The sequence below is a fragment of the Eleginops maclovinus genome, chromosome 15 (assembly GCF_036324505.1).
Source record: "Eleginops maclovinus isolate JMC-PN-2008 ecotype Puerto Natales chromosome 15, JC_Emac_rtc_rv5, whole genome shotgun sequence".
Classification (NCBI taxonomy): domain Eukaryota; kingdom Metazoa; phylum Chordata; class Actinopteri; order Perciformes; family Eleginopidae; genus Eleginops; species Eleginops maclovinus.
Window position 1 is genome coordinate 12,614,569 of NC_086363.1, and position 22,515 is coordinate 12,637,083.

At 39.9% G+C, this 22,515-nt stretch overlaps 1 protein-coding gene across 1 annotated transcript in view; it reads right to left on the reverse strand.

Annotated features, from left to right (window-relative positions):
* Window positions 1-22,251, reverse strand: part of stx7l (syntaxin 7-like) — a 235,768-nt gene extending 213,517 nt beyond the window's left edge. Inside the window, exon 1 of the mRNA XM_063902301.1 lies at window positions 22,245-22,251. The gene's annotated coding sequence lies outside the window, so the exon portion shown is untranslated. The remainder of the gene's footprint in view (window positions 1-22,244) is intronic.
* Between the last annotated feature and the right edge of the window lie 264 nt (window positions 22,252-22,515).

Below are 22,515 nucleotides of genomic sequence, written 5' to 3' on the forward strand. Positions count from 1 at the left end.
TCTGTGTACAAAGTCAGTGGGAGGAAGTGGGTTATGTACGGAGGAAGAAGAACTCCTTATCAGGCAAATTTCCTGGTGACACTGCGGAAAAGCTTTACGGCCCCCAGGATTCAATTAGGCTAATGTTTTGACTGCTTGTATACAATACGCCCATGTTTCGTAGAAATAAGTACATGTTTTACAACACTTCATTATCATTTTACATTTGTCTTTCCATTTTATTAAATTAGAATTCTTGGGCATAACAATGTAATAAACACACAATGTTTGGAGTTATTTATGTGCAGGTACATTTTCGGTTTGGGACAACTAAGTGCATATTTTGTCTCAGGAAAAATGTGGGTGAATTAATCATCTAATCTACTTTATATTGCATTGCATCTATACAACTTCTGTACACAAATCCTGCTTAATCTGTCAGTGAAATGGAATATTTGGTTGCATTTGAAGGGCACTTCTATCTTACTTAATACACATAACTATGCAGCAAAATGGAAAAGGAATATTAATATGTCTGAGTGGTTTGACAGCTTGTATGAAAAGGCCTAAGGTGTGTTTTAATAATCTGTCAGTGCTAAAATGATGATGTTCAGCGATGGTAAAATACATCTATGAATGTTTTAATATAAAAATAAAAGCTTTTTATATTGCGTTTGTTATAGCTGTATTAATCACTTCTATATCCTGTTATGTATTGCTCATAATGGGAGATAGCACATAAACTCAAAAACTTGGTAAATTCAGTGTTTTTTGTACCTGTGCCTTTAAATCATGGCATTGAACGAGAGCAGAAATGAGATGATGTCATCAAAATAGTGCTGGTCAAATGTGGAAAAACAATGTGGAAAACATAATGGAAACATGGGAATACTATTGTCGGTGTATTCATTATACTCAGTTGACTCTACAAGTTATAACAGCAATTCAACACACTCGAATAAACGAGCTGGTTCTATTTATAAAGGCTGTTGTTTGAGTCGCTCAATGCAAACCTACGGCAATAATACCCGTTGTTCTGTTCTGTGCTGTTCCCGTCAGTGACAGGAAATAAAAAAAATTAAAACTGCAAATGCTTCAAAGCCAAACAACAGCATTGCCATTTCTGTGCAGAGTATATTGCTGTGCAGAAAGAACTACAGATTACGACCAGGGATGTCCATGTTCCCTGAGCACAGTGTGTTGGTACAGCTGTATACCATTTCCATATAGATTGCCTGTCCATCATTTCCATTTTGATATTGCAGGAGAGGAGGGACTGATAGAATGGACTGTGAACAGAGCTGGGAGTGGGGAGACTTCCGATATGTGTTGGAATGTGAAAAGAGAGTGAGAAAGTATCGGATATTTTATCATCAACTACAAGCTATAGTTATCATTGCGTGCCTCAGATACTCTCCCTCAATATGAATTACAACTGGCCTAGATGTGTTAACAAGCCAAAATCCTCAACGACCTGGCACGTTTCAAACCTCACGGGTCACAAGCATGACAGGTGCTGTGGTGCCACTGAGGTCACTGATTTCATGACTACTGATTTAATCTGCAGGTGAGGGTGACAAAGAAAATCAAATTTTACAGTCAAAATTAAATGTGAAATCTCCTCACTTTGTATGTAAGGGAATATAAACAATGGGATTGTTGACATGTTGTACAATTTAAATGTTTTGCATGTAAATAACTGAATCCGACAGCTAGCATTGATAGGATTCGTGAAGCATTTGCTACAGCCGTCATTTAAGATATCTCTCCCGTTTTAAATTTCAATATCCTGTATAAGATTCTGCATGCTTTGGATGCTAGCAAGCTAGGCTAACTAGCTACCACTTGGAAAGGCGAGCTTGTTAAGTTAGCAAACTTCTGTAACAACTGCTACATTGAGTTTAAATGAGGAGGGGCTAGTAAGCTGTCTTCCTTTCATTGGTGCAAATATAGTGATTGTGATAGGCCTACAACAACTCACAGAGAAACATACAGACAAATTCACTGATAAATTGAGTATTTAGTACAGAACAAACAACGGATACAAAATGCTTGGCATCATTAGTCCGCTAGCTGGTAACAGCCTGTTCTGCTGTGTTTTCATAATTTTTTATTTCATTTTGAGTCCACAGTAGTATGATTTTGGGCAACACTCAAAACATCTCACTACTTGGAGAACCTTAAGTTAGTAAATAAAACCATCACCATATTTTATCTTTTGTTGTTTCATTTTTGACCAAAAATTACCCTACACAAGTCAATGGGGCAAAATTTAAAACTGATCAAATATCAGTATTTTTGTGATCAAAGTAAATCTCTGTACTGTGCCGCGTCCTGGAAGCTCACATTTATCTCGTTATGTTTTAAGCCCGTAACATGGCTTTGACATCAGCTCTATAAGTGCTATATTTAGCATACACTGCCTAAACTCTGCTCGTCTTCGTAGTGAAAAAAAAGGTTGGTTCACGCGTGTCATTCATGAAGACGGCACCTTGTCCCCTGAACCAAGAGCTATATTTAAAATCCAGCATTGACCCTCAGCCACCCCAATTATTGCATATATTAATCCCATCACTTTTCCAACTCACATACACACATGCACACACACCAAAGCTTCCCTGCATCGATGGCCTGCTGATTGTTCTTTTGTGCTTAAATCAATCGGGGCTCAGGGTTTATTTGGAGCTCCCTCTAAATGCGCTTGCAGTTAAAGTGATTGAATTGTACTAATGAATGGTGTTGTGATTGCCACATGTACACAAGAGGAAATTGCGTCAATGCATGTCTTTTATAATATAACAGTTTGTACTTGAACTACGCTATATATAAAGAGAAAAACAGAGCGACTCTGTCCTTGGTTTGGTTTATCTGTGCCTGCATCTCTTCCTGCTTCGTCGCACTGCGTTTAATCTCTATTTCATGCCATTCAAACCCTGGTTGATGGGATAGTTGTGTGCTGCTTCACACTTACTAAAGCAGTGACAAGTGTGAGTGAACATGATGGGCCCAAGGTTAAAAAAAATCTTTCCTCCACACTTTGAGCTCATAAAAGCCTATCTTTCTCCCGTCTCTGATTCACATCTCGCTCGACAGTCAACAGGAAGACAGAATTTCAGTCCAAAAAATGAGAAGGAGACAGACTCTCTTTAGAGGGTTTCAGAGTGCACAGTGGACGTGCAAGCTGCCAAATACTTCAGAGTAAATGGATCAAATTCTTATCTTGGAGGTTGGATAATTGTGAGCACTCTCCACTCCCTCTCCTGGGGTCACTCCTCAGCAAGCCTGTAGGAGATAATTGGCCTTTCTCTGTCTAATGAAGAACCAAACAGAGAGGAGAGTGAGTTGTAGGTGCACATACAAACAGAGTAGTTCATCAAGTAGCAGATTTTAGAGGTGAAAAAAGACAAACCAATGAACAAACACTATTTCAAGGTGTAAAACAATTGGAAAAGCAATGTTATTATGTACTTGAATTGTAAGTCAACTTTGATGTTGGTTTAAAAATGACAAAACTAGCATGGAGAGCACAGACCTCCACCAAGTCTAATGGTGCATTCACACAAATCTGGAATGGTGAACATATATGTGTTATTGTAATTTGAAGGGACTTTCAAATGACATTTCCTAGAAGGGAGATAACTATCTCACTATTCCAAAACCACATAAATGTAACACAAATGCCAGATTGTGCAATGTTAAAAAAGGTAACACATAATTTGTGTAATTTGTTCTGTAATCCTGCTGACAGACTGACGAACAGACCGACAAACCATGCTGTATACATAACCTCCTAGGCGGACATAATAGCTCATGTAATGACTATTTGAAAGCAAATAAGGCTGCATAATTTCATTATAATGGTTATCCTCACACAATGCAGTATCATTTTAGAGTATTTACCTATGAGAAAACATAAATGCTGCTTATTATTCCTCCTGTGTTTGAGCCAGAGATAAGATGGGATGAAATGGCCTGGTTGTGCCGCAGCAGAGAGCTCTACTTTGTCCTTTGGGACAGACAGAACAGACAAGACAGTATGTTGGTTTGCAGATTGAAAAGTCACTTAAAGGTCACCTCTTCACTGCACCTGCTGCAGAGGACGTTGTTAACCAACTGAAGAAAGACATCACTGCAGGACGACGTAAGATGGAAGTAGACATCTGACTGCTGACAGGAAGCTTTTTAAAAGAAACTCTCTTGCACAGTGCTGCTTTTAGCTCGGTTCAGAGCCTCTATTATGACTGCACTGTGTTAACATTAATCTCTTCATTTGTCTTCCTTCTTGTTGGAAAAGGAGCTCAAAAGGTCACCTGTCAGGGCATGAAGGAACAATTTCATTTATGGAAATTATCCTCCAAAATTCAAAAGCTTTTCCTAACAGCACCACCTTTTAAATTATTCATTCATTACAAAAAAATAACTTTATTGATGGTAAAATAACATTTGATTGATGTTCTTTAAAAAACATCTATTGATAATAAACGCTTGGGTTACCAGGCTATAAGAAATCAGTAGTTTTGAGGGTGATGGACAGGATTAGCTCAGGACCAGTTACAGGATTTGAGCCGACTAATTAGTTATCCAACTGGAACCATCCTTTGCCGAAAATTTCAATGCAGATATATTGTAAACATACAGGATTTGACAAAGAGAGAAGTTGTCACTAAAATGTGTTAAACATGCCGGACCACAAAAATGCACTTTGTTAGTTTAACACGTATAAGAATTGTATATATATAATTTTACTTTAAAATGTTTCCATAACCTGGACACAACTTATTTTTTACATTATCAAAATTGCAAAAGAGTGCAGTTTGGGTTTTAGCCTTAGCTTGTTAGCTTGAAATCTGTAGTTCCAAGTCTGTTACTTTTTTAAAACTCATTTAACAAAATCGAGTGTTTATTCTGGGCTGAAGGTCAACAGAACAGATTCCCACAAACAAGGGTATTAGAAAACATGGAGCAAAACAAAACATTTAGCATTCATCTTCCGAACCCAATTTGTCATGGTAAGAGGGCGCGTGAGTAAGAAAGGGAGCGCTGGCAGCAGGGTGTAAAGTGAACGGGTGAAAGGAAGCGAGGGGGATCTGCTTGCCTGTGACACGCTGACTAGTTGTTTTCAGAAATCACAGCTGTTGGTCCTATTTACCAAACTGTTACAGGAAGCAAGAGAAGAACTTAAAGAAGCCGAAGAGAAGTTGTGTGTGTGGGAAAGAAAGAGTGGTTTAGAACCAAGGAAGCATAGAGATCCATTATTCACATCAAGCTCCCTTAGTCTCTTGAAGGAAAAAAATGCAATTATTAATAATCACAGATTCATCTTAAATTCAACAAAGGCTCTGACCCGTGCAGCGCAGCTCTGTTTTGAGGGGCTTCATGAGAGAAAAACCTAACAGCCTTTTTCTTTTTTCACCCTTAAAGGAAGAAGACAGCACACCGAAACATTTCTTCCTCTCTGAATGCAACGTCGATTTCATATCAGGGAGTTCACAGGTTGATGGCGATACGATTCCACACATGATTACCCATGGCTGTTTGAGAGAGAGCCCATGGCTGCAGATCAAGAAGAAGCAGTGATGGGTGGTCTTCAGTGAGTGTTGGTGGCTGATAAGGTGACACGTCGTGGTGCCCTCAGGAGCTTCCTGTCTGCTGCCTCTTCTCCTTATACACACACACACTCGCACAAACACACCCACCCACTCCTTGCTTATCTCTGAGGAACGAGAGCCTCCCTCTCTAAGCGCACAATCGTTCTGCCTTTCCCTTCTCTTTATCTCCTCACACTCATTTATTTGGGAGATGGAATCAGAGCAGCTCCCACAGCTAACACGCTGTAGCTCTGGAGATGTATAAAAAGTAGAAAGGAAAGAGGAAGAGTTGAAAGAGAGATTGAGAGGAGTACAGCGAGAAAGAAGTGGATGAAAGAGGATACAGGGTCTTGCACACTTTTATCGGCAAGTTTGTGTTCACTTTTTTGCAATTCAATTCAGCGCTGAGAAGAGATGAGACAACATGCAAAAAAAAAAAGGGAAAAAAGGCTTATACAATTATGAGGTGGAAGTGGGGAGGCAGAGGAAAAATGTGGATAACAGGAATAACAGAGCTGTAGGATAAACTTAAGGAAAAGGGTCCTGACACAGTAAAACTTTGCAGTGCAGTGTAACAGAGTCACATCGGAACAATGGCACATGGGAGACGACACCATTCTGAGTCTATCCATGGGAGCACATGGGGGCAAAGAGGTGGAATTGTTTTTTAAAAAAAAGTAATATATGAGAGGCTCAATCCAAAGACAGCTGGGGTTTCTCAAGGAAATACATCCCAGACTAATATCAGGGTTGGCTGTCATTTTTTCCTCTATTTGCCTATAATTTTGGGCATACTCATCCCCCTCTGGACAGATGAAATCTCATCGGCTGACAGAAGGTTATAAGAAGGGCCTGAAGCAGCTATTAGAAGCTGACACGCATCCTAAATCAAGGGAGCTGTCATCGAACACCTAGTTTCAGTGATATTGATTAAGACAATTTCTTCAATTTTCAAATATAATTTTGGGCACCCACAGAGTCAGAGGGAAGGATTCTTATTTTTTACTATTACTATTATTAAGATTATTTTTAACTAAAATGTATCGCCTTATTTGAGGATGCTTAAAAAGTTTAGATTTTTTGCACACATAGATAGAATCTGAGGATGAAACCCTCTTTATTAGTCACATACATGCACACATAGTGAAATTTATCCTCTGCATTTAATCCATCCTAGTACTAGGAGCAATCGGCAGCTATTGTGCAGCGCCCGGGGAGCAATGGGGAGAGGGGGTTGTTGGAGATTGGAGGTGTCCGGTGCCTTGCTCAAGGGCACCACAGTAGGGCCTAGGAGGTGAACTGGGACCTCTCCAAGTAGCAGTCCACTTTCCATATTTCAAGTCTGTTCGGGGACTTGAACCAGCAACCCTACGATTCCCAGTCCAAGCCCCTACTGACTGAGCCACTGCTGGACCACTTGTCAGGACATCTGGTTAAAAATGTTGATGTTGAACTCCAAATTTGGTCAGTACCTTCATAAGACCTTGATTACATTAAATGCCCTCGCCCTTACATACTAATATAATTTCCAAATTTCTCATTGATGATCAGAGTCTCGGCTTGAAGACATCTGCATGACTATATTCACTCATCAACAAAGAGTTACCTGCTGGGAACAGGAAGTAACACGTTTTAGACTTAAAATCCTCCCATCAGATTATTCATATCTTTCTGAATTGTGGTCAGATAAGCCTGTTGAGGTGGGGGAAGCTCCATATTGAAACTTGTGGTTCTGCTTTGAGCGGCACAGCATCTTTCAATTCTTCGCCATGAGCAAACAAATGTTGCAACCCACATAAATATGGTCACAACTTTTCAAAACTTCACACGTTTGATGTGGGTCCCATCCTAAAAACATCTATAGGCCAATGTCCTATCATAGTCATAAAGTCCCCCTAGTGGCCACACGAGCAAGTGGAAGCTGGGGTGGTGGTGGGGCAGGCAAGTATCGGCATCGTGAACGCAGCAGCAGTGTGGAAGCAGCAGTAGCAGCAGCAGCAGCGGCAGCATTCATGTAAATAGAGCGGCAGGTTTAGGAGACTATGTTTGGTTTGTTGGTAGAGTGTCAAGGGGCATTATGTGCGAACGTATCATTGGTGCTCGAGTTGACTGCCTGTACTAGCTCGCAGGCTTCGCCCCATTATTTCTACTTTCCCCAGCTCAGCCAAAATGCTGAAAATGCTAAAAGTATACATTTATTGCGACTGGCTTCTAATGCGAGCACAACTGATTTAGGCATCCCATTTTTGGGGGATCAACATCATAAAGGTAATTTTAGGTTAAGGTGAGGGAAAAGTAAACTTGGAAAATAAGATAATTAATGCAAATAGTGTGCCAGATGAACCTCCCTCTAGCTCAGAGGGGGATTTTCACTCGTACGGTGGTCTCTATAGCACTAAAAGCATAACTATGACTAAATAACTTGACGGGAAATTAGAGAAGATCAAATGCACAGTGGGGGGCAACTTATTCTATTACCTGTGGGTCCAAATCTTCCAACGAACTGTGCACATTTGTAAATACAGCTTTCAGAGGCGTTTTATTTTTCAGCAAATGCCCATTAGTTTTATATGTATAAAAGCAATAAGCAGTAATGGTACTGGTTAAGTCATTTTATCTTTGCACATTATTTTGTGAAAACCCACTTAAATGAATATTACAACAGTCTCGCCATCTGACATCCTGGTCATTAACTCAATCCACACTCCTCTAGGAATGTTTTGGGCTCTCTTTCGCTCTCTTTGGTGCTTTACTCTTGGCGCAACATCTCTCAAGATTCTTTTTGGTTCTGTGGTTCCCATCGTTGAAACACTAAAGAGCCTTTCTCGCTCATTCTGCTCAGCTTTTATCAAAACAGCTCCTGTGAACTTTATTTCAAGGGCACTGAAGTTGGGCATTAATAATCCTTATATTTATTTTTTCATGAACACCAGTGGCGGGCTCATTAGTGAGACATTATGCTGTCTGTGAGTGATTACATATGAAAGAAAAGGTCACTGAGATGAATGTTACACCAAGGTTGGTCTTTTACTTTTTATTTCCTTTATTTCCAAATCCAGGAGAAGGAAGGAAAAGTGGCAAAAAAAAAAGATCACTGCATGATTACAATTAAATAATCAGGAGCAATTATAATGTTTGATTACTTTAAAGTATGTTTTTATTCTGGTGATATACACCGCTAGTAAATCATAGTGGCTGCAAGTGAGCAACAAACTATAACAGCACATATTGCAACAAAAAAAAAAGGAGTTGAATACAAAGCATCTTTGTTGAGCAATTCATTCAGCCGCTGCTTTCCAATCAGGTCTACAGATCTAAATGTATCTGCACAGAATATGCTCAGTGTGCAAATGTGCTCAATTGACTCCCCACGTAATTAGATTCAGTGGGAAGTTACGGAAGTTTACATAAATAGCTCTTCAGGCGGGCAAGTATTCAGATACAGATAATAGATTTGTCTTTGCAGTTATATAAAGTTTACATCTTCAGAATTGATTTTTTTTAAAGGGGAAGTCAAACATATAAATGCCTCCTAGAGCAATGATAGCCTCACTTAATTTACCCGTTTTACTGGAACACTTAAAAAGTTCTCGTCCAATAAATGGATGTGTTAAACATTCCTGTCACTGTCCCAGACCGTAGTCGAGGAGAACAGGGGAAGACTCTCTGTAGTCTTCCAGGGTCGAGGTTAAATAACCCACTCTGCAAAATAAGGCAGGGAGGCTAACTTTTCTTGGGAGGCCGTGGCATTTATTCAGGTTCTTAACTTACAGGAAAAACACTTCATGGACATACTTGTTCTGCTGCTTCCTTTTTATCTTCCACAACCGACGCTGGCTCACCCCTTCCTCTACCATGCCCACCACACATGCACGCGCCACACCTCTCTCTCTCTCTTAAAGGGGTGACTGCATGACCCTTATTCGCCTTATTCACCTGGCGGCCATTTTGAAACTCGAACGAGGCTGAGGGGTACACAAACCCGGAAGTTTGACTCCGACGCATACGATCTATGGAAGATTCAGCAGCACCAGCAATGGAAACTCCAGTGTGGACCACCAACCTTTCTTGTTTGCCAGAATTAACAATTCAAAATGTGGAGCAGTGGGCCAGTACCGACTGCAACATCCCCCGGGCGGTGTTAATTAAAGGATACAGTAACTGGATCGAAGGTTTTATCCACGACATTGAAGGTAAGAATGGACGCTAATTTACCTCAGTTTCTGCTAGCGTGTAGCAGCTAGGGGTAGTAAGCTTAGCTGTGATATGGAGTTGTTGACTGTACTATGTTTGATTTTATTTAAAACTTAACATGTATTTAATCGACAGTTAATAGGAGCCCAACACACATATTTGTGAGGGCTAGGTCTTTTCCCTCGGTGCGGAAAAATGAGTCACCGTACAACATACAGGTATCATAGTGCTAAGTGGGCAAACTGCTCAGTTCGCAGAGCAGTGCCACAGTTTAAACCAGCTTGCTAAATGTTCATTATGAGTTTTATCAACGATGTACCTTTCCCTGTCTGACTGAAAATAACATGTTGATTTTATCTCATTAACATGTTATCTCTAGTTGATGTAATATCACATGAGCCTCATTGATATCTACTCAAATACAGTATTATCTTGTTTCAAATTAGCAAAGCCAGACAGCGCTAGGTGCATGTTGCTATTGCTTGATGTTGCTTAAAACTCAATAAAACTTACCTTAAAATTACGACCAGGATCCCTTCTGATTTTTACTATCCATTGCCGACGTAGTCCATGATCGATGGGGAAACGGTGAAAAGTTTGTCCTCGGTTAGATTTTTTCCTTTTTGATGATGTGCATTGGGGAACACAGCAGTGAGGCGCCATTGAAATCGCGTTGTGAGAACTCCCGGAAGTGGTAAGTGTACCCCTCAGGCTCGGTGGAACGTTCGAGGTGAATAAGGCGAATAGAGTAACAGATGTAATCTTTTTTTTTTAACTACCATTCTGATTTGTCAGACAGGCCAAACTGCTCCTACGTGACCCTAAGTAAAAGTAAACATTGAAAAGGACATTTAATGACACTTAAAAGGCTTAGGCAACACAATTACTTGATTAGGTTATGAAAAATATTAGGTCAAAATAATATGTTTGTGAGGGGAAAGTAAAACGTAACGGCCCGTCCACATAGTTCCATTGCGTTGACGCTTGAAGCACCTTCCCATTCACTATGAATGGGGTGACGTCAAGTGTTGCCAAACTGCATTGTGGTTCCGTTGCTTCGCTTTGGCTCCGTTGCTCGCAGTGAAAGTTGAGAAAAGTCCAACTTTACAAGTGTCGATGGAAGCGCCAGCCAATCAAATCCCGTTGATGCAAATGTACCAGTACAATCACTACCCGATCAAACCGCGTGTACGTGTTCCGGGGCGGGAGATTAATGTGATTGGTTGTTGGTCGCGTTAACCAAGTGCCAGACACGCCCACCGGCAAGCGCCAACGCAAAAGAGCTGACAGAGACAAAACATCCAACAACCTGCAGATGAAATTTGCCGTTTATGGCTCAATCTGGCACTGAAATGTGGTCATGATATAAATGTTCAATGTCAAGTTGTTGGTTTTTGTGTCTTTTCTATTAGCTACAACCAGGGGCGTAGCCAGGACATTATTTCTGGGGGGGCCAGCTCTGGCCAGTCTTTTATTTGGGGTGGCACTTGATTGTCAAAAACTACTATTTTAAAACTCACGCACTGCATCACTCAGAGCAGCAGTTTTTCTAACAGCTCATCTAGCCATAAACAATGGATTGAACCTTCTTATGGACACTAATGATGTCTTACTGTTACTGATAATCCCATGTTATTGGAATGGGTGCTTAGATAATGTGCGAGTGCGATGTGTCATGATTATGTGAGGGGGTTCAGGACTTTAACATGAGAAGGGGAAGCTTTTAGTGCAAATGACAGAAAGACACGATATGAATTGTCATTTTAGGCGATCATTTATTAAAGTAAACTGTAGCCTTTTAAGTGCAATATTCATTTTATTTGCGATAATAAACATATGTATATATAAAGAGTAAAAAATAAACGTCACACACACACATGTCCCATAAAACATAAAGAAAAACAAATATCAACAATGTGTAAAATGTACATTGAATTGTGTGTGTGTGTGTGTGTGTGTGTGTGTGTGTGTGTGTGTGTGTGTGTGTGTGTGTGTGTGTGTGTGTGAGAACATGTACATTGAACTGTTTCACTACAAACAGTGTGTGTGTGTGTGTGTGTGTGTGTGTGTGTGTGTGTGTGTGTGTGTGTGTGTGTGTGTGTGTGTGTGTGTGTGTGAGTGAGTGAGTGAGTGAGTGAGTGAGTGAGTGAGTGAGTGAGTGAGTGAGTGAGTGAGTGAGTGAGTGAGTGAGTGAGTGAGTGAGTGAGTGTAGGTAGATCCATGTAAATAATTTGACAATTGTCTTTTTTGTAATTCTTGAGAACATATCTGAGAGTGTCTGTCTGGGAAGCTGACCAGATAAGTCTAAATAGAACAGACATGTACTAACATTGCAATACCCATGTCACATAATACACTTTAGGAAAAACAAAAGAATGTTGGGGCTGTTAATGATGCAGAATTGGCAGGTATAACAGACAGATGCTGGTTACTTAGCTGTTAGTTTACAGCAGCTGTATTCTTCGGTTGTGATGATTTCTAGCAAATCGATCAACAAACTCATCTAAATTTAAAGACGCTGCCCTCCTGTGTTCTATGCTCAACACCCCTAGATCACTCAGCCTATCCTCTCCCATTGTAGTTCTCAGGTGTGTTTTGACAAGCTTCAAGCAGGAAAAACTGCGTTCACAAGCAGCTGTGCTGACAGGTATTGCCAATGCAATTTTACAAAGCCTGGAGAAAACATCAAAGACATCCTGGTATGGTTCAATAAAAGCTGCCAGCTCTACAATTGTAGGTGGTCTCTGCATCCCTTGCTTTATCTTACGATCTAAAACTCTTTTAATTTGGTAGAGCTCATGCTCAAGGTCCACAAGGTCACACCCATACAATTTGGCAAATGCAAAAAGGCTATCTTTGTCACAGAAGCTTCTGCTACTTGGATTTAAAGCTTGTATTCCACGCATTATGTCACAATTCTGATTGGAGAATCTGTTCCTGAGCTCAATGAGCATCCGGTCCAATACCAGATTAAAGATTCCTGTCCTGTAATAATCTTTGCCATCGCCTGTTTCTTGTCTGCCCACAGTAGACAGAACATGGTATCCCTGTAGCTTTGAACTTAGTGTTCTCTTACGTTTTGGAGCAGTGTCTACAGAGACATCACATTGCTTTGCAAGCTCCAAAACAGTGTCCCACAAATCACCAAACACCTGCTGCTCACTCCTGTAAGATTCAAAAGTACTAATAAGTGCCTCCACAAGATCCACTGCTTTGGCCAAATCAAGAGAGGAAGACTGGAGCATGTCTGACAGTAATTTTGCATCTCCCAGAAGTTTCTTAAATATGGCAAGAAACACAATGAACTGGAAATCAATCTGAGGCAAAAGGCCTCTGGCACCTACTGACCTCTCACCACTGTTCTCATCACCCAGTTCCTCAAGAACTTTCACAACTGCTGGCAACCTATCCCACAAATTACGGCAAGCATAATATCTGGAGGCCCACCGTGTGTCACTCAACATTTGCAACTCTCTGGGTGCACCTGCATACATCTCCTGTTGCACCTGTAACCATTTGGGATGCACTGCCGATCCAGACATGTAGACGTACAGCTGTTTTAATAAGGAAAAGAAGCAATCAGCCTCTGGGATCCCTCTCACAGTGTCCACCAGCACCAGATTAAGGCAATGCGCATTACAGTGAACGTAGAAAGCCAGCTTCGCTACTTCCTTAATTCGGGCCTGCACACCACTGTGCTTGCCACTCATGACTGCAGCCCCGTCATAAGACTGCCCAACAAGGTTAGTCTTATATTCTAGACCATATTTGGACAAGAGGTGAATTATTTTTATTGTCAAGCTCTCCGCATCTAGCTTCTCTGCTACCTCGAATTCCAGAAAACTTTCAAGGATTTCACCATTGTAATAGTATCTCAAAACAAAAGACATTTGTTCCATTTTTTTTTTGTCTTTAGTCTCATCCACAAGTATGCTAAAAGCACCACTTTCCTTGACTTCTTTGATTATTGATGTGCGCACCATCTCTGCTAAGCATGACAAAATCTCATTTTGTATGTCAGGACTTGTATATTTAGCATTCCTGGGACCATCCATCTTTTTCAAAATCTTGTCGTCATGGTTTGCTATGATATTCAACATACCCAAAAAGTTCCCTTTCCTGCTTGAGGCCTCAGATTCACGATGCCCTCGCAGAGCAATGTTCTCGGTTGCACAATGAAGAACCACTTCAGCAAGAGTTTTGATGTACCCCCTGTTCTCTTCAACAGTTTTGTTGTACTCTTTATTTAATTGCCCCATTAGAGATCCCTGATTTTTTTCTGCAATTTGGTATTCTTTCCATGCTAGCATGGCATTCTTGTGATGCTCAGATCTACTATGTGCAGCATACCCTCCGTCTGTATAGGTAGCTTTCTTCCAGTTTTTGAAACCGGAACCTGAATTAAACGTAGACTCATGGCCAGGTAAGCTGAAATGCCTGCAGGCAAAGCAAAAGGTGGAGTCTTCACATATTGAGTACTCCAACCAGGGGTGAACTTCATACCACTCACCCTTGAAGCTCCTGCTTCTGTCTCCCTGGAGTGTCTTGGGGAAATTAACTTTAGGTTGAGCTGGAGCTTCACCCCTGGACTTGGAAATGTCTGTAAAACACCAAAGAATCCCATTAATATCAGCTTTTAACATAAATGCTATCCACTTCCAATTACATGTTGTTCTTTAGTTGTTTTTTAAGACTAAACATGCAATCATTAACATTTTACAGATTTAATAAATACATGTTTATTATATGGCCAGCCTTTAAATTATTGTTGTTTGCCATAACCCGACCGAACATGTCCCATTATTCAGCTACTGATAACCACTCACCTGGAGGGCAGACTTTGTAATTAAATTCTCTTCTCCTAGTATCAGTCTCCTCCTCCTGCTCTGTCTCTGTCAACTTGTCTGCTGAATATTCACTGCCACTTGCTTCCCTTTCTGTACTTGTCATGCTTTCGCAACTAGCTCCTTCTGTTTCCCTTTCTCTGTCTGCAACATTCTCTGTCGTGCTAGCTTGCTGGTCTCTGGTGCTGGCAAAAAAAGCGCTGATTTTTCTGTCTCCCCCTGAGGCACTTATCCTTTTCATTGTGTCCTTTTTAAAGAAAAGTTTTACACAACATTAACTTTAGATTGCTTTTATTCCATTTCAAGTGTAAACTAGCGACAGTGCGTTATCTATGACTTAGTGACACCTGGGAATGGACTTAAGCTAACTAGCTAGCGATAGCTCGCTAGCCATAGATCATTTTACAAGTTTGCAAAAATAACAACAGCAGCCTTACTCAACTCACTCTGCCACAAATCCTTAATGTCGAGACATCATTACACATTTAATTGAGTGTGAAGATAACTAAATGATCTTATCATTTCAATGATCCTTTCAAGTATCACCAACTTACTCACCTGTTAGTTACAGTGGTATATCCAGCGCGTTCGTCTCCAGTGCTAGTCTCTCCACTGAAGCGCTGTCAGAATGCAGGCACGTTGGAGGGGGCGTGGCCCAACATGTTGCGAATATGGGGCTTGTAGCAGAAGTGACGAATGACAATATAAAACGACTTGATAAAAAAAAAATACTAATGCATTTATTTCAGCTTTATACCATTTCTACGACGGAGTATTAGGGCCACATATGAAGAAAAAAAATATTTTTGCCGTGACGAGATTAAAGTCGACACGGCGACTTTAAAGTCAACATGTCGACATTAAACTCGAAATGTCGAGAATAAAGTTGAAATATTATGTCGACTTTAATCTCGACATGTCGAGAATAATCTCGACTTTATGTCAATTGACACTGAAAACTATTCAGAGAGAAAGCAACCGCTCCACAGGTGCAGTTTGAGTCACGCATGGTTCTTACACTAATCACCACACTGTGGTTCTGCGCTAAAACAGCGAGGATCTCTTTATTGTTAAATCCAATTCGGAAGTATAATTTGACCAAATGATCTACACAAGCCATTTCGGATTCAGTGCAGGACCTGTGGGAGCGGTTGCTATGTCTCCCAACTAATTTCAACTTTATTCTCGACATTTCGAGTTTTATCTCGACACGTCGAGATTAAAGTCGACATAATATTTCAACTTTATTCTCGATATTTCGAGTTTAATCTCGACATGTCGACATTAAACTCGACATGACATTTCAACTTTATTCTCGACATTTCGAGTTTAATGTCGACATGTTGACTTTAAAGTCGCCGTGTCGACTTTAATCTCGTCACGGCAAAAATATTTTTTTTCTTCATATGTGGCCCTAATACTCCGTCGTACATTTCTGTTCATGAGGGTTTGTTGTATTTTTTTTTTTTTTTTTCGTGCCGTGAGGTTGGGGGGGCCGGCAGGGTGGCCATACTCTGACCAATGGTGGCCGTGGCCCCCCCTGGCCACCACGTGGCCACGCCCCTGGCTACAACCCTTACATCTTATGGAGTTTCTTGCTCTATAGCCTGCAAACTAACCTCACTTCCGTCATGATTACTAATATCGATACAGGTTGGTATCCTCTTCTTATCCTCATTCCTCTATAAAACCTAGTAATAGATGCAGCAAGCCCCTTCTGACCTCAATGTGAGAGGCTGATAAACACTGATAACACATATTAGACAATTCAACTTCTTTTGACCAAGTGTCTAGTTAAAACCTTTAAAACACAAGGCTGTGCACTTGCACATCTTATATCACAGACAAGGAATGTCTGCACACGTACTACGTGCCACAAAAGTGTATTAATTGCATTTCAATCTCACTTGAATCTCAGTGAGGTCAGAATCTTTTTCTCTATTTACTCTTATTGCTGTGCAAATACGTGATGTGCGTATAATTGCTCTCTAGCAACACAGTCAAAGAATGTACCATATCTTCTGTAATTCATGCGTATGACATTTTGTATTTCCTGGCTTATTAGTCATAATGACAGTCTTGCAACGGCTTCACATTTAGAACCGCTTCCAGTTTCTTAGAAAAGGAATAAGATAATCCAATCGCCCCTTTATGAATTAAACATCCACGGAGGAATAACGAGCTGCATGTTTTCAGAATGTGCCTACGATGTCCAAAGGCCACGTTAAAATGATGTTCATTATGCTTAACGTACACTTTATACTATGTGTGAAACTCTTTAAAAGTAACAGTCATGTAGAATGTGTGCAATATTTGCATATTTGTACTTTCATTTAATTTTGCAACCTTGAAAGAAGTTCAAACCTACTTTCATGGTAATCTCTTCCACTTGAAAACATTTTAAAGGGGAAAGAAATGTGCACCTATACACACATCTAGCAAATAACAAAAAAAACCACAATAAATTCTGACTGACAGCAGAGAGGTTATGGATGCAGGCACTGAAGGAAATGTGCCTATTTGTCTTTGCTCCTGCAGGGTAGAAGGAGGGAATGATGAAAGGAGAGTCGTGTACCTGTGGGAGGTCAATATCGACACAACCCCAGCTCGGGAAATGACTGGCCCGCGGAGCAGAGTAGTTGTTCAGGGAGGGCTAGATTGAGTACATGGCAGCAATACTGTTCCAAGCCTGAAGGCTCTTGGTCACTGCCATCACTCGTCTAAGGATCCCATTTGTAGACGCTTTGCTGTTTCATGGTGCAGCAGAATTGTAACTATGATAGCTGTTTACAGGGATCAGCTGGAGACAGATAGGCACAGTAAAGTTTAAGAGCTAAAAGCTTAAACAGTAAAAAACTCTTGCATTCTTGTTGCAGGTATTTCACTCATTTTGCAGTCAGGAACTGTCATCAATAGGATGAGCCAGAACATCACTGTGCATGATGATCTGTCTGAAAGTAGCTTCAAAATCTGACTTTAAACTAAAGTACCACCAGCCAAAGTGCCTTTGAACCAAAGTCTTAAAAGCCAGTGTAGGCCAGAAATCAAAGGCAAGAAATTATAATTATTTCCACTGATGAACAGAAATAAATGTGTAAAAAAGCAAATGTTCGACCCTTGCATAAGAAAACGAGTCAAGATTTAGATTTTTAAACATATAGTTTACATCTGAGTACTGTAATGTCTAAAGCCAATATGAGGCTTTTGCTAGCAGAGGTAAAAAAGCAAGCAATCAATCCACCAACACTGAACCTTGGATCAGCTTGGCCGCAGCCAAAAGATGTATTGCAAGAACTGAACAGAAAGTTATGGTTTCCAATAAGGACAGCATACATTTTTCACATGTTTTGCTCTGCTGCCCATTTATAAAATGGTTTGCCAGAGTGAAATATCTCTTTAATCCAGTCTAACCAGTGGAGAGGAAGTTGTGATATGTAACTGAACAACATGACATTCTGTAAAAAACCTCAGGGCACTGTATTATGTTACAGCTACAGGAAAGAAATCCGCTACACATCAGTATATTTCAGTTACACAGTACCATGGGTTTTCTGTCAGATCTATCCATTAAAAAGAACATCATGTTCTCTGCTTCTCCATACCACACATACTGCCCCGCACACTGAGATGATGCAGGGGTAACAGGTCAGCCTTAAAGTGGATGCTGTATTTTTTTCTCCCACTTGTAGCACTGCACTGTGAGCGTGCACTGTGTCCACAGAAAGAAACCAATCAGTTCACAGGAGGTTGCTTCAGATGCTGCGGCTTTAGATGCTGCTGCTGCTGCATAAGGCATCAAGCAGACACACATTCTAACCCAGACACAATACACAGAAATGCTTGCACAAGAGTGCGTTAGAAAATGTGCCGAAATGGGCCGTCGTATAGCTCAGTTGGTAGAGCTGGTCGCCATGTACTAGGGCTTAGTCCCCATGCGGAGGACCCAGGCTCAAATCTAGCCTGAGACAGAAACAGAATGACTTTATTCATCCCAAACTGGGAATTCTTTTTGTTACAGCAGCAAAATACAATATGAATCAAAACAAATACTTAGAAATAAAAACAAGAAATATACAGATAAAATAGTGTAATGAAATGGAATATTAAATAAAATATAATATAAATGCACAATGTTAAGTGTAAAGTGTAAAGTGTGCATGTTATGTCCAGTTCACAAAGAGACCATTTGCCACAATGTCATCCCCTCTGTCTCCCCATTTGATAGCTGTCACTTGATTAAAGGCACTAGTTGGTCAAGAAATTCTTAAAAAAAAGAAAAGAAAATATGCCGAAATGGGAACAAGAGGGGGAATTTAATGAAAACATTGTAATAGAACAAGCATAATGAGCTACATTTAGATTCAAATATCAATATCCCCCCCCCCCCCCACACGGTTGTCTGAACACTTGCAATCATTATTAACATTTTATCATAAAAATCTATAATACATCTATATAGGTACTTTTGAAATGTTATAAGTTAGTTATCCTGATACTGATAGGAACAGAGCTATAATGAATATTGTATTCTACATACAACATTTTTTTTTTACCAAAATTGAACGTACCTGGAGTCACCACTTTGCATCACCAGCATTAAATGCAAATCTCTGTTACCTGTAAATAATTACTCCCCAATACTGTTCTCTCAGGAAATTAAAGGGTGGTGTATCCTATGTCTCTACCTCCATGTCCTTAATACAGATTTGTATGATTCTCACTTTATGTTGACCATTCATGATATTGATCAGTCTGACGCAAGGTAAGAAAGCTACAGGCGAATACTGCTCTCAGCAACGTCAAAAAAACATTCCTGCAAATGTGTCAAATAAATAATTCTCGTCTCTAAGGGTCTATGTTGGAGGTTTTGTCTGTGTGCATGTTGAAGAAGTAAAAAGCATTGGTAAAAGCCCAGAAACTTGTGTTGTGTTTGTGGTGTAAGTGTTTTTGTATCTGTCTTGGTGTTTGGGTGAATTTTCCCTGAGTTTATAAACTCTGTATAAATGCTTGAGGTCACCTATCCAGAGCTTTCAAGTTGGTATGTGACACAACAGCAGAGCATGTTTCCCTACACACATACAGTATACATGACTGTCTGCACCACTGGAATGTGAGACTTTACTTGAGTTGAGATTATTAACCTATTTTTGGCCAAAATATATTACGACACTGATTCATAAAAATGTCATCAATTATGTCGAATTATAGAAGCAGGACTTTATTCTTATTTATTTAGACCATAGAAACAATTCCACTCACAAACATGAAATGCATGTGGTCTGTTAAGGTTTTTCTCTGTACATGAGGCCCCATACCCAAATATTTTGAACCCAGTTATTCTGAGGAGTTCCACAGGGTTTCATTCTGAGTTTTTGTCCTTTTCTGTCTTGATTATATATTTGGACCACTCACATTTAAAGCATATCTCAGACTGACCCCAGCATATTTTTTAGCTCTTTCACCAGAAAATAAACATGGTCTTAGATCTTCCATTAAGACCTCTCTTCTAAACCGGTGTTCCTTTGAGACAGCAAGGTATTACCTAGTATGTTATGCTTTCCATGTAGCGAGTGGTGCAACATTATCTTGCAGATTTCATCAGACATGTCGATATGAATGACAAGTCCTTAAGCATCAACTTGTCGGAATTGTAAAATTGTTGCCTCAAGGTGAAATTAATCCATATTGAACATCCAGTATGTGGTTGTTGATTAATAGATTATTGATATACCTTATTTCTATAAAACTGGGTAATATTCATTCATGTGGATAAAGGAGAGGCTTCCAAATGTGTTTTCAGACGATAATACTTTTAAGCATATTTAGTTTCTGTAATTATTTGTATTGCTTCTTTGCTTTTGTATGTGTCTCTCTCTTGGGTTTTTCACACAGACTCTGACCAAACTCAATTTCTGTCCCCCATTATCTATAATTGAAAAACAAATAAAAGCAACAATACTTCTCCGTTGACGGCAGACAAATTTACATATCCTTGGTTCAAATTTCTACATGGTTCAAGACCATGCATCTATTACAACAGCCTCTGGAGCTTGGGCACACACACAGTGTATACGGACAATCGCAGGCAGAGTGTTCTCAGGTAATTTGCAAAAGCTATTCGTCTCGGAGCAAAGGCTAAAGAGAGTTTGGTTTCAGAGTGAGGGGGCAGGTGAATGACAAAAAGCTAGGAAAAGCTGGTTTCGGATTCAAAGTGGGAGGTTGGATTTAGCAGCACTGCAGACACAGAATGTTATGAACTGATTCCCTTATCACTCCTATGTAAATACAGTTTACCCACCACTCAAAGTGTCATATAGCATTTAGACACACCACCAGGGGTGCTTTTGCAGACTTTACTGTGGTTAGCATGCTGTCTCGCACTTTTTCCTCCTGTTAATCCTTGGATTGCCAGTTTGGTGAATCATCCTCATGTGAGCACAAAGCAGCTATGAATCTAACACCTTCTCAAAAGGCAGAATAAAAACAAATGTACCCCCTGCAAGAAAAAAAGAACTGACTGCCGAGTACCTGTCAATCATGGACTTAATTACAGTAGTACATTTTACATAATGATAAGTGACTTGGAACAGACTGATAGATAATGAACCCTTTCAGGATTGAATGTATGACACTTTGAACTGAAACATACTCAGCCACCTCCGTAGGCTGTAGCAAAATGCGGACACCTGCATGCTAACAATGAACATGTTGCAAAGATGTCATTTCTGTTTCCAAGATTCAGAACCTTACTTTTGATTCAGCTAACATGGGAGAGAAATCAGGGAAAATGATAATTGGTGGTCTACCAAAACACATCATATATACAAACTACATGAACATTTGGAAGATCACCGAAGCTATTGAAATGTGTTCTGACGGGGAAATCTATATTTTTATAGATATAATATAATATGATGTTATATATGTTAAATATGTTACCTCCGCGACTCTGACGGATAAGCGGGAGAGGATGGATGGAATGTAAAATGACAAGCTCGAGTACAGTGTGCTTTCATCCTTCTTCCATGTTGTGTCACCTTAAAGACCTTCACTCTGAGTGGATGAGCAGCCTATTTGGAAGGTTTCTCTGCTCAAAAGAAAAACAACATTATAAATTGCATTTTGTTTGCTCGGTTTAACCTTGTTTTCTTATTTTATTTTGTATTAGACCAAACCTCTCTGGGTGAATGCTTTTTATATGGAACTTCAAGTTTGTGTAGTGTTTAAGGAAAGGTCAGTACCACTGCATAGTTGATCTCAATCTTTTCTCTGTGCAGGATATAAATCAAAGTGGCTCAGAACTTATCTGTATGTGTGTCTTTGTTTGTGTACCTGAGCAAAATCTTTGAGGATTTCCCATCTTTCTGACTCATGTTGTTTGTCCTGCTCCTTATTCTTGAAGTAGAATCCCATAACTGTCCTCTTTTGATGCACATGATCTTCAGGACGATCATAAGCTGTTTGCCATTCACTGGTTTAGCAATGAGCTGCATCTCAAGTAGCAAAACATCATGGCTGTGAATGTAATGTGAGACATTAGCTTATAGAAAAGACAGATAGCACTGCATTTGATTTCAGCTTTAAGTAACAAACTTAAACATCTGTTCCTAACATGAAGTCAAGGTGATGATCAATTGGCTTCTTGTGTCTTGGAATATTATTAAAATATGAGGATTTAAAGGAAGCTGACAAATGCTGAATACTGATTTTTCATTAAAACATGCCACATGCAGACATCAGTGGAAGGAAATTAGTAATCTCCAAGACCCACATTTCATTAATAGGTCTCATTTTATGAAATACTCCAATGAAATGACATGTGTTCAAAGTCTCTAATCATGGCTTTTCCCAGAAGGTCTGCAGGGGAATTTAAGAATATCACATTAACTTTGGAAATTGGATTACCTTTT